Source organism: Papaver somniferum, chromosome 7 (genome assembly GCF_003573695.1).
Source record: "Papaver somniferum cultivar HN1 chromosome 7, ASM357369v1, whole genome shotgun sequence".
In the NCBI taxonomy this organism is placed as follows: Eukaryota; Viridiplantae; Streptophyta; class Magnoliopsida; order Ranunculales; family Papaveraceae; genus Papaver; species Papaver somniferum.
Window position 1 is genome coordinate 112,894,520 of NC_039364.1, and position 11,666 is coordinate 112,906,185.

The window sequence follows — 11,666 nt, forward strand, 5'->3', positions numbered from 1 at the left end:
AGGTGCGTCTCCCTTCACAAGTGCTAGAACTCGCAATTTTACACCAGGGCATGCTATTTCTGTGGCAGTCACTCGTAAATGCACTAAATATCTCGACAAATGCGTGGCTCATGGGTACGGTTTTAGTGTTTTGGCTTTCTCTACCTAAGGTGAACTCGGAGTCGACACAATTTCTTTTCTGAAGCGATTAAGGAATTGCTTAGCTAGTCTATCGATGGTTCTCTCTTTCATAGGCTAGGTATTATTATTCAAAAAGGTGTGGGGGCCCAGCTTGTTGCTCGGCTACCTCCCACCGATATCTCCAATGATGTGTAATGATTTTATTATTTTCTAATAATAAAAGAGCTTTTTATTAAAAATTACAATGAAAATAAAAATAAATTTAAAAAATTAATTAATTAATTAATCAAGGTTATCTAAGTAATTTAACTTGCCTTAGGACACTCGTCAACCTACAATAGTTAGGGTAATCATTTTGCATTCCTCAAAAGTTTTGAGTATACCACAAAACAACCTTCCAAATATATGTGATTTCTAACGATGTAAAGAGTAAAACTTCTTATCTTAAGCTTAAGCCTAGCCCATCGCTCTTTTGAGTCGGCTCGGAAACCCATAAGAAGAAAGCTGAGGATTTCTTTTCAGTTTGAAACAAAAACTTGTATTAAGTTAGTTTTTTTTATACATAAAAAAAATATCTAAAACAATAGTATATCAGGTTAGGGATCTCTTGCTTATTGAAAACATTACTTACAAGGGAAGGATCCAATAATATAATTAGAATGACATTATCTTGACATTTTAGCGTCATTTTTCTTGTAAAACCCATAGGGCAATGAAATTTGAAGGTAATTTTTTGATGACATGTTCAGTATTTTTGAGGTGAGATGTGGTAAGGAATCTATAGTGATGTTTCTCATTGCCTTTGTTAGCATATGTTCTTCGGAGCAGGCCTGGGATGTACTATAATTTTGCCAGCAAAAGACAAGCACCTACAAGATACAACACAATTGAGTTCGGTAAAGATGTCCTTGTATTGTGCCTTCGATAAGTAGAGAAGTTCACACATATGTACCATCGAGGATTATATTGTTCGGTTGATAGACTCTCGGAAAGAGTGAAGATCCTGATAGGAAGAGGATTCTTGTGGACATATTTTTGAAGATACGTTTCAATCCATTACACTTACTAGTTGGATGATTACGAACCTACGAAAGCGATTGTACTTGAGATCTATCATCTCTTGGAAAATTAGTGAACGTCGTATATGAAGTATCTTGATGGCACCATCTTGTATCCATACCTCCAATAATTTGATCACCTCTTCCATGAAAAAATAAAAATTCTGAAATGTTGGGGTCGTCTTTGGTTGTTATTGTTGTTGTGGTGGAGCCTTGGATGGACCCTGGGTGGAGCCGGTCCTTGGGATGGTGATGGTACTAAGGCTAGAGATAGAGTTGATGCTGATGTGGAGCACTTAGTTTGCGAAGCTTGCTGAGATGAAACATTCTTCTTGACCTATTCGTTGCTGACAACCTATAGATAAATGGATATTGTATTGTTTGTTGACTAGAGGTCGTATCCCATGGGTATCTCGATGACCTTCTTCTCTAGCATACCTTTCTCTTTCCAAAAGGCATGGGAAGTTGCATCATATCGCTTGGCAGCCTCATAAAGTTCAAAGAAGGCTTAAAAGAGTAAAATCTCTAGAAAATCATGATATACATGAATCATACTATTGATACAAAGTTCCACCAGTTACAATTCAGTTATATTCAGATCATGTCAATCGAGATCCTTAGTTCTAAACTGTTTCACGTAGTCGTTAGAATGTTAGTTGTTTCTATGAAATATTCTCCTTAAATATGAAAGAGTGATTTTCTCGGACACAAGGGAATATTTTTTGTAACATTGATCGTCTAACACCAGTTGGAGACGTTACTAGGAACAATAATTTTATACTATGTATATGCCCTCCCAGTAAGAGACTCAGAGAATTGCTTGATGCATAATACCTGATTGCATTCATGCTCTTCTGGTGACTCCAAGAACCGAAAGGCATCTTCTCGAGCATTTATCGTTCCATCATACAACGAGAAGGGAGGACATGAATATCCCCATCGCAGAAGAATCCTCTAGATTTTTATTGGGTAAGGAGGCTGGTGCCGGTGAAGTGAAGTTGAGTCCTATTTTTCGCGATGTCATAGGAGCATATCCAAATCTTAAGGAGTGATGAAATTGGGTTTTTAACTCCATTCTAGTATACGTTCAGTAATGAGCGGACTTTGCCATCTTAATGAGTGTGAACATTTATAGTGCTAGTATCAACATTGGACTCGGAAGCATTCCTGGTTTGTTTTTTCTAACGCTGAAGTTGATCTAGAGATAGTTATTTTATCAGAGTATTGAGATAAGTGAGCACCTCCTTATGAATGATATCCATATCCAATTGTGTCTTGGAGAGGGTTTCTTGTCTCTGCATCAGATCATCTATGTTAGGCGGAGCGTGGATGTTTCTGGTATGAGCAATACCAGAGAAGGGAGGATTACTGCCACCATATGTGGTGCCCATAAGGGGGATGTTACCAGGTAGTAAGAGTAATATTAGGACTACCACCACCACTAGTATTTCCAGAATTGGGAATTTAAGTAGAGGTTACTGATCCTTACCTATTAATATGAAGAATTGATTTTGTAAGAGGTTGATCTCTAGTTGTGATCGAAAATGTATTGTAAAAGTACTTTTTTAGGTTTGAGATATCAAAATCGTACAAGACGAGCCTAAACCAAGAAATGGACTTTCACGTCTTGCTTCGGTCCCAAAGGTGGAGATGATGGGTTGATCTTAGGAAAAAGAAGCAGAAAAGATTAAGAAATCACAGTATGATGTGTTTTGCAATGTGAAGTTGTTGAAATACTGTATGAAGGCTTGATTTATGAATATAAATCCGATTATCCTCAGAATAGATGATTTCATCTATCTATAGTTGTAGTGATCATACTAATTTCTCATAAGTTGCGTAAGTTGTGAATAAGTGGAGAATTGATGGTAGCGGAGATAGTGATGGTCGCGGAGATAGTGGTGAAGTCATGTCCACTATGTCAGGGAATACCATCAGTTGCGTATGACTACTACTCCCTCGTTTTCTCCTAACTGTTCTCAACTGCATTATTGTAAACCGCCGGAACAATATCCGAATGAGAATACCCCAAGTGACATATTTGATGGCTCGTAAAAAATAGTGAAATAATAGACTAGTACTATTTTTTGGTTAAGTCATGGCAATGACTTGTTGAGACCAAATGCTCAACAATGTATTTTATTAAGTGACTGATCAATGTTAAGTCTAGCGAAAATAATAAGTTTAGTAATGACTTAAATTTTAGTAAATCTATGAGTACTAGACTTTATTGTTATGACTTGAGCGTTGAGCTTTGATGATGCCATCAAGTAAGAAATGAGCGCAGATTATTAATGATGATCTCAGCTGAGAGGATTTATCGAAGAGTATTTATGATTCAGGGCATCAACGATATGGCTCAACCTTAAGATATATACATGAGCACTAAGAGAGAATTTGGCATTGCGCCAAGAATAAGGTAAATTAGCTAATACTTGCGTTAGTAATGATTGTTGGTCCTAGGCTAGTATATGGATCATAGGCTGGCAGTAACCTATGACCAAGATAAAGGTTGAAGTTGGCCTAACGAAAATAGAGACGCTAGCACTAAGATATGACCAAGATATAAGATGAAGTTGGACTAACGACAATAGAGGCGCTAGCACTAGGGAAGCGCCGAACTTTAGACAATGCTGGCCCAAAATTGATAGTCTTTGGAAGTAGCTTGGGGCTAGCACTAGGATAGTGTCATGGTGTAGACTGGTGTTGCATAAGGCCAGTGTCGTAGTAGGGTCTACCAATGGCATTAAGCCATCGTTGTGGTAATTTTGGCATTGGGTAATCCCATCGTCATAAGCATCATAAGGTTGTATTTAGGCAGTTGGCATTGGGGTTATCCCAGCACCGTGTAAGAGCATTTTAGGCTAACATAGAGGTTAGAACATACTCAGGCTTTGGGTCGACCGACGTCGCTGCAAGATTATTCAACACTAGCGCCAAGAGAGTGAACAAACACTCATTTTTTTGCACTTTGATGCTCGAATGAACATACGCTTATTTCCGAATTGCAAATAACTAATAAAATTCTACAGAGAATAGTCATGAGTCAACCCAGTAGACATGTAATCAGTAAATTTTAGATATTGAATATTCATGTAATACTGTAACTATAGTATCAAATTGATATCGTTCAAATAAGAATTTGAACATTAATATGTATACAGAACAAGTTCAAGGAATTTTAACATGGAAATTCTGCAACTTAAGACAAGTTCAATATCGTTTTATGCCAATAGTCGTGGATTGCATCATACTTCAGTAACTTTCCTAAATTATAGTAATTGGAGGGAAATTAATATATAAAGTTAGTACTAGTCATACGGTACGAGTATTATATACATAATATATTGAAAGTTCAGCAGGACGAAGCTTTAGTAATATTACACGGACGTATATAAATTCAGAAAGACTACAAACTCAGTATAGAGTACCCGTAGCCATTAATAGAATGTACATTCTTAATTCTCTTGCGTAATATGAAATAGAAATAAAGAATTCATGTTTATATATATATATATATATATATTTATGTTTCTACTACTGGGCAGAGGCAATTTTACAATACTCGTACTACTAGCCATTAATAGAATGTACATTCTTAATTCTCTGCCACCAACACCGGGGGTCTTAGTGAGTTTCGGGGAACTTGTTCAGTCTTTCCAAAAGATTCTTAGGTTATTGACTGGCTATACTATACTACTTTTTCCCAGACTGACGCAGTAGTCTGTCACGGAGGAAATTTGAAAAAATAATTAAGGATAAATATCTCGAGCACGACACTTCATCGAGGAGAAAGCATGACAAACTATAAGGAATAAATCTTCTTAGGGCGTGACACTTCGTCGCGGAGGAAGCATGATAAAATGATTAAGAATAAATGGACTCTTGAAATTTTTCAACGAACATGGAACTTCATCACGGAGGAAGCATCTTCAAACAAATAAATGGACTCTTGAAATTTAAAGGAACGGTTATTGCATGGTATTGCCTTAAACAACTTCATTTAGTTATCATGAGGCAATTTATAAACACGAACTTATAGGTTTTAGAGATCGTTTTCCTTTCAGTTTTTGGGTTTTGAAGGTATCTGTCATCTTCATTATACTTAAATGATAACATAGACATACCTGTTGGTTAAAATTACTCATAGCCCAGTTGTTGATGGTGGTTTTTAGCTTAGGGTTAAAATCGTAAAACCTTGCATCAGATGTAACGTCACTCTGCAAAAAAGCGGTGCTGCGAGTACTAACCTCTCCACCGACATATTTATTGAGCCGCTCAATACACTTTTATCCATAACACTCTGTAAATTTCGGCACCTCGTCAATACGAGACTCACTGAGTACTTTCCTGCGCCATGTTCCCCAGCAGGACCCTTAATCGGTATGGCATGACGGATTTATGTTCACTCGCAGCGGAGTAGCATGAACTTCCAAGTACCAAAGTTAAGGCCATTGCACGAAATGCTCAGACATAAAGCACACTGCATTCTGTAGATAAAGATTTTGTATGGCAGCATACAAAATCCAGCTAATTATTGTGATAAATCGCAAAGAACTCATAAACCCAACTAATTTGCAAATTAGGGTTTCGCGCGCCGCGCAGTATACTGGACCCTGTTGGTCGAAACCATGCTTAAACAAGCTAGGCAACCGAATCCGCCACAACGCGCTAAAAGTGCGGCCGCGCCCTAGCATGTCGTCCCTCTTTCCGTCGACCAATCAGGTCGCTTCAAATCCGCCACCGCGCGTTGGAAGTATGGCCACTGCCTAGCATGCTGGCCCAACTTCCCGTCAACCAATCGGGTTGCTCCAAAACTTGCCACGGCCTCAAAAGATCGCCATACTAAGTTGGCTTCCCAAAACACTCCAGCTTCCCAAAAAACGCCAGCATGCCGCACATGCCAGGCGCGCTTGCCAGACGCGCTTGCCAGACGCGCATGCCAGACGCGCTTGCCATACGCGCTTGCCATACGCGCTTCCCAGACGCGCTTACCAGACGTGCTTCCCAGACACACTTACCAGGCACACATGCCGCACGCGCATGCCAAATATTATGCGCAAGCCATGCCAGCCACGCTACCACGCCTCTGGCCACCAACGGAATGTAGCCATAATCAATGCTACCCTTCTTCCTGAGGTGCGGATCTCAACCGTACAAGTTCGCCACCAAGCCTGTGACAACTTCTGGCCGCAATGCCAAATTCCACGGTTTGTGTCAAACCCTAATTTGGCCACGCCAAAGGCATGCGCAAGCAATGCCAGCACCACGGACACCCCACTGGCCGCCAAACGGAAGGTAGCCGCGATCAACGACTACCCTTCCTCCTGAGATGCAAAATCTTGGCCGTCGAAGGTCGTCACTGAACCGACAAGCCTCTTTATCTTAACTTGCCGCACATAGCAACATGCTACACGTTTTCCAATGAAAATACTCGAGACATCAAAACATGTCATAAACTGGGGGATGCTCATCAAGGTATTGGTATGGCGGTTTACAACGTGCGGCGTGCAATACGCCCGTTACAAGAAAGTGTCATAAGGGTGAGACGGTTAGTAATGGCAAGAAATAAGTGGTGAAACACATCTTCATTATGGAAACATCAATTGCAGGCGTTACCCGTTACCACTTTTTCACCACTCAATCGCTTCCACTTCTTACGAGGCCAGGGTACGTTTTATTACGACTTGTATAAATAGGTTTCACCTATTTCCACCAAACAACAAGTTTTTGGTCAGGAGAACAATACACATCCAGAAATCACCTGGTGGCTTTCCATTTAGCTCGCCAGTTTAACTTTCGGATACAAGTCACAAAACACCCACACTTCCAGAATCAACTATTTTGGCCTCAACACTTTTTCGCTCCCCTCCCTAAGACCAACCCTTCTCCTTCACTTTGTGACCGAAGCAAGTCTGGAACGACCATTTCTTGGTTTAGGCCAGGATTGTACAAATTTATCTCTCGAATCAAAATTACTCCCGTGCAGTACATTGTTTTGGGTTTAGATTTGTTTCTCACCCACACACACAAGATTACCAAAATCGGCAGAAGCAGTTTTCACCCACAAACAATTGGCGACCACAGTGGGAGATTAATCTTTCGGTTACAATGTCAATTTTCAATCCTGGATCTCATCATTCAACTCAGGTCTCAGGACGATAGCAGCAAATAACCCGCTCAGGGAACGACGACTCGATTATCAGACGACTCAGGAACGACTGGGGACTTTCCACAATCACGGCGGCGCTTCCCACAAAACTCGTACTTACACCCGGAAGATCCTTTTTCGTTAGGAGATCCGAAAGAACTGAGGTTTGCACCAAGATGGAAGAACAAGCTAAATGAGGAACGCTGGAATACATACCTGGAATATGCTCGTTGTGTTGCTACTGCTTTGCTGGCTCCAAGACGAGGGAATAAAACTGATGATACGGGATAAAGAAGATGGGTAGCGCCTTTTATGGGCACGATGTTTTTGGAGCTCGAATGGAGGAAGGTTTCCTATTTTTGGTTACACATGGGAAGAGGCAACCAGGACCGCTAGCAACACTCCATAGCGCCAACAGGACGTGGCCAACCTAGCGCCAAGAGACCGCCAGCGCCATCTCCATGCCCCAGCCGACACCATCTCTGCATCTTTTCCAGCGCTAACAGCTTGCATCCTTTCCAGCGCCAACAACTTGCATCCTTCCAGCGTAACAACTTCCTTCCAGCGCTAACTGATAGACGCATTTATGTGTCTAATATGTCTCTATTGTGTGTATTGTTAGTGCTCAATTTTGTATTTATTGTGTTCTTTTATGTCTTTGTAGGAATTTTTAGAGAAATAAGCCTTTGCGGCAAAATGGGCTCAAAAAGCAGTGTTTTACACCCCGGAGAAATGTATCGTAGGCACCCCAGAAATGCACCGGAAGCATCCCATAAATGTCCCGGAGGAACCCATAAAAATTACTATTTCCACCAAAAATTACTATTTCCACCCAATTGCTATTCGCACCCAAGCTCTGGTTAAGGGGCATCCATCTTCTCTTTAAATTCAAAAACAGCTTTTTGGCGGGAAAAATATATTCAAAACTGGCAGATTTGTGATCGAGAAAATGAAGGTGTTTTAGTGCGATTCAATCGCTGAAATTTGGTGGGAAGTTGTGATATGGGATAGGGAACACATTGTGGGCATCGGATTCGATCGGAATTGGCTGGAAATCCTGGTTTGAGTCACGAGCTCAAAACAGAGCAACGTGTCCTGTAACACGAGTTTGATTGTGTGTTTGCCATGCATGGAGTGTTTTGGAGGAGTTCGATGACTTCGGAGGCGTAGGGAAGGTTAACTAGAGCGTGCAGGATCAAAGTTTAGTGTGTAGAAGCCAAAAATGGAAATTATTGTTAAATATGGGCGGCGAGCAATGACGGGATTAATGGGAGATTATACGGTGTTATGGTCGGATATTTTTGTTCTAGAAAACTATAAATACAAGGCTAAAGAGTTTAGAAGAGTTGGAGAGTCTTTGGGAGAGTTTAGGAGCCGAGAAGAATCGAAAGAAAGTCACGCAGGAGAAAAGCTTGCTGCTGGTGCAAGGAAGAACACGAAGAACATAATGCCCTCAGGGACAGTCGTTGATTAGTGTCGCTTAATTGCGACAATACTCAATTCCTTTCCCCGACTTCGGAACAACAACACCTCTGTTGTATCGTTCTTTTTGAACGCTCTATATGTGTCGCAAACACTGTTGTAAACCGTTTTTCTCCATTTTCTCTTGATTGTAAACAACTTTTGAGTATCAATGAATCAATTTGAGAGGTTTTTCATCATGAGTAGCTAAACCCAATCCCAGGGGTGACGGAGGAATCCATTCTTCCAAAAGTTATGTGGTAAAATTTATTTATGCAACTCTTTTATGATTAATTGCACCGAATAAAAATGGAGTAAATGATTTTTATTAATCAATTGTGTTTTCTCTTGATGGAGTATGCTTAGTAAATTGCTTTTGATACTTCATGCTCGCGATTAACAGTGGATGTTTTCAAAATCTAATTTAGGCAATGATTAGAATCATAATTTCCTTTGATTGGAGTTATATTGTCTAGAATTGCATGATAAGAATTGTTATTGAATCACATAAATTTTGGTGAATGGTGGAATCCTGATCCCGGTAAAAATTCTCTCCCATATTTTGTTAATATTGTGCATATAAAATTATTTATTTATTTTTATTAAGTCTAAAAAAAATTATCCTTCACAAATCCGAGAGTTTGAACCTTCACTACTACACACCACGAAAAATCTCTAAATCATTTTGGCGCCGACGCGGAATTGTGTTTAGGTAGAATTTTTTTTTTTGATTTATTTTTCTTTGTTCTTTTTTACGTTCTTTGGGTATTTGTCTATGTGATACAGGTTTTGAGGCTTGGATCGAAAAGAAAAAGAAGAAGAAGTTGTCAAAGATTTTTGGCGATTTCATAAAGACTAGGAGCAAAGCTTAAAGCAAAAAGAACGGAAAGAAGACGAAGGACTTTTTTTTATATTATTTTTAGATATTTTTTTTATTATTTTTTTTTAGAAACTGTAATTAAAGTTTTTATTTTTGTAATCTTTTATTTTTGGACATTATTTTTTTTTCCGGACATTGAACATTGGACATTATTTTTAAAACCCTACGGAAGGGTTATAAATTAAAAAAAAAAAATACAAACTGTTTGCAGGGAAGGACGACGATTACTATATCGTCTCGGCCCCTCGGGTTCGCACACTGACACCGGAGTCAGTGGCCCGAGTCGACTACAGCGGTTCTTCGCCCGTCTGGTACGGGGGTAAACTTCTAAACACCCGCGAATCTCCTGCAAGCGGGTTTACTGTTTGCCTTAAGGTGAATATATGCTGAGGACTTGAATACGGCTGTTTTAAATTCCTAGTAAAGGGCAAGGCCTGGCCAATACAAGATAAGGGTTCGGATTTCATCACCGTTCTCTTCTTGCCCGCCTTAGGAAAACGAAACCAAACGCGATCCTAAGCCTAAAATTTTGACTAGAACGAGACCTATAGGGTAACGAGCTTAATAGGAAACTCGTTCGAAAAATATTGGTTGCTCTTTAAGCACACTTCAAAGTTCATGATGGTTTCTGTGAGTTGAATGCGTGACTGCGCCGCCTTCTAATGCGGTGAGGCCTTGGGTATCAAAGCTCTACTAAGCTTCCCTCGTCTCTATTCAACTTACTTTGACTCGGATTGATTCCAGAGGGGTTTGCTCAAATTGCAACGAATTCCCTTTCGAAAGATAGAAGCTGGTCTAGAAACAATCTAAGTGGAGCCATCATGCTTTTTGTTTGCTAGAATTTATAGGTTTGATTTGGTCGAGTCAGCCTTGTTTGTGATTGTGTAGAATTCCTCTGTAGTTTGTGTTTCCTCGGTGATGAATCCTTTTCAGGAGACGCCACCTGAGATGACGTTACGAGAATATATGTCTAGAAATTCTCGTTATCAAGAGACGTCTTCGGAAATGACTCTTGGTGAATATATGCGTGGGCAGCGATATATGGATACTCCAACTTTTATTGAGGAATCACCTCTAACGATCTATGAGAAATATTATAAACATAGACCATGTAGTTGGGAACAAAGCTTGAGAATTCGTGAATATCAAAAATTATATTGTGATGATGAGGAGGAGGATGGTGATGATTATAATGATATTTCTAGTTCAAATCCAAATAATTTTAATAATTATTTACCTATTCAAAAGGACGAGGATTTGACTAGAAATACCCCCGTTTTAGACGATGATTACGAAACCGATGATGGTTTAGAGGAACCAGTTTATCTTGAGAGTACTGTTTTCGAGTCAAACGATTTAGAAACAATAGTCTTAGATGAACTCGTAGAGATTAGCGGGGATGAACCTGACTTAGAAAAATCAATCGCCCACTTTCAGGAATCTGATGACCTAGAAATTAGGGAGATTATGACCAGTCTACCTAGAGACGCCGAAAACTCTAAGTTTGGGGGTGATTATCATTCTCCATGTTCTTTAACTCTTACAAAAATCCCTCACGTGGGACTTGACATCAATGCCTCAACCATCTTACAAGACTATCTTCGTACTCGTTTTCCCGAACTTAATAATATTCAACACGAGTCTCAACTGTTAGAAACCCATCCTCTGGTTGATGAGGTTAGCCCAGGCAATAATACCAAGATTGACTTTGTTTTCCCACCAAAAACTTTTCTACCAATTGTGGGAACATATAAATTTCAGATGTGTCAATTATTAAGTTTTGAGACTAAACCTAATTACTTTAGGAGATTAGGGTCGACACATCTGTTTAAGGAAGACCACCACTCTCTTTGTGGTCAGCTGTGTAAGTCAAATCTGATTGACTTTAAGGATCCCCAGTTATTCAGGTTGTTATTATTTTTAATTGAGTTTTTCCAGACTTTTAAACCTGAACTGTTGGATCTTAGCTATGAGGAAGTGCATCCAATGAAAATAT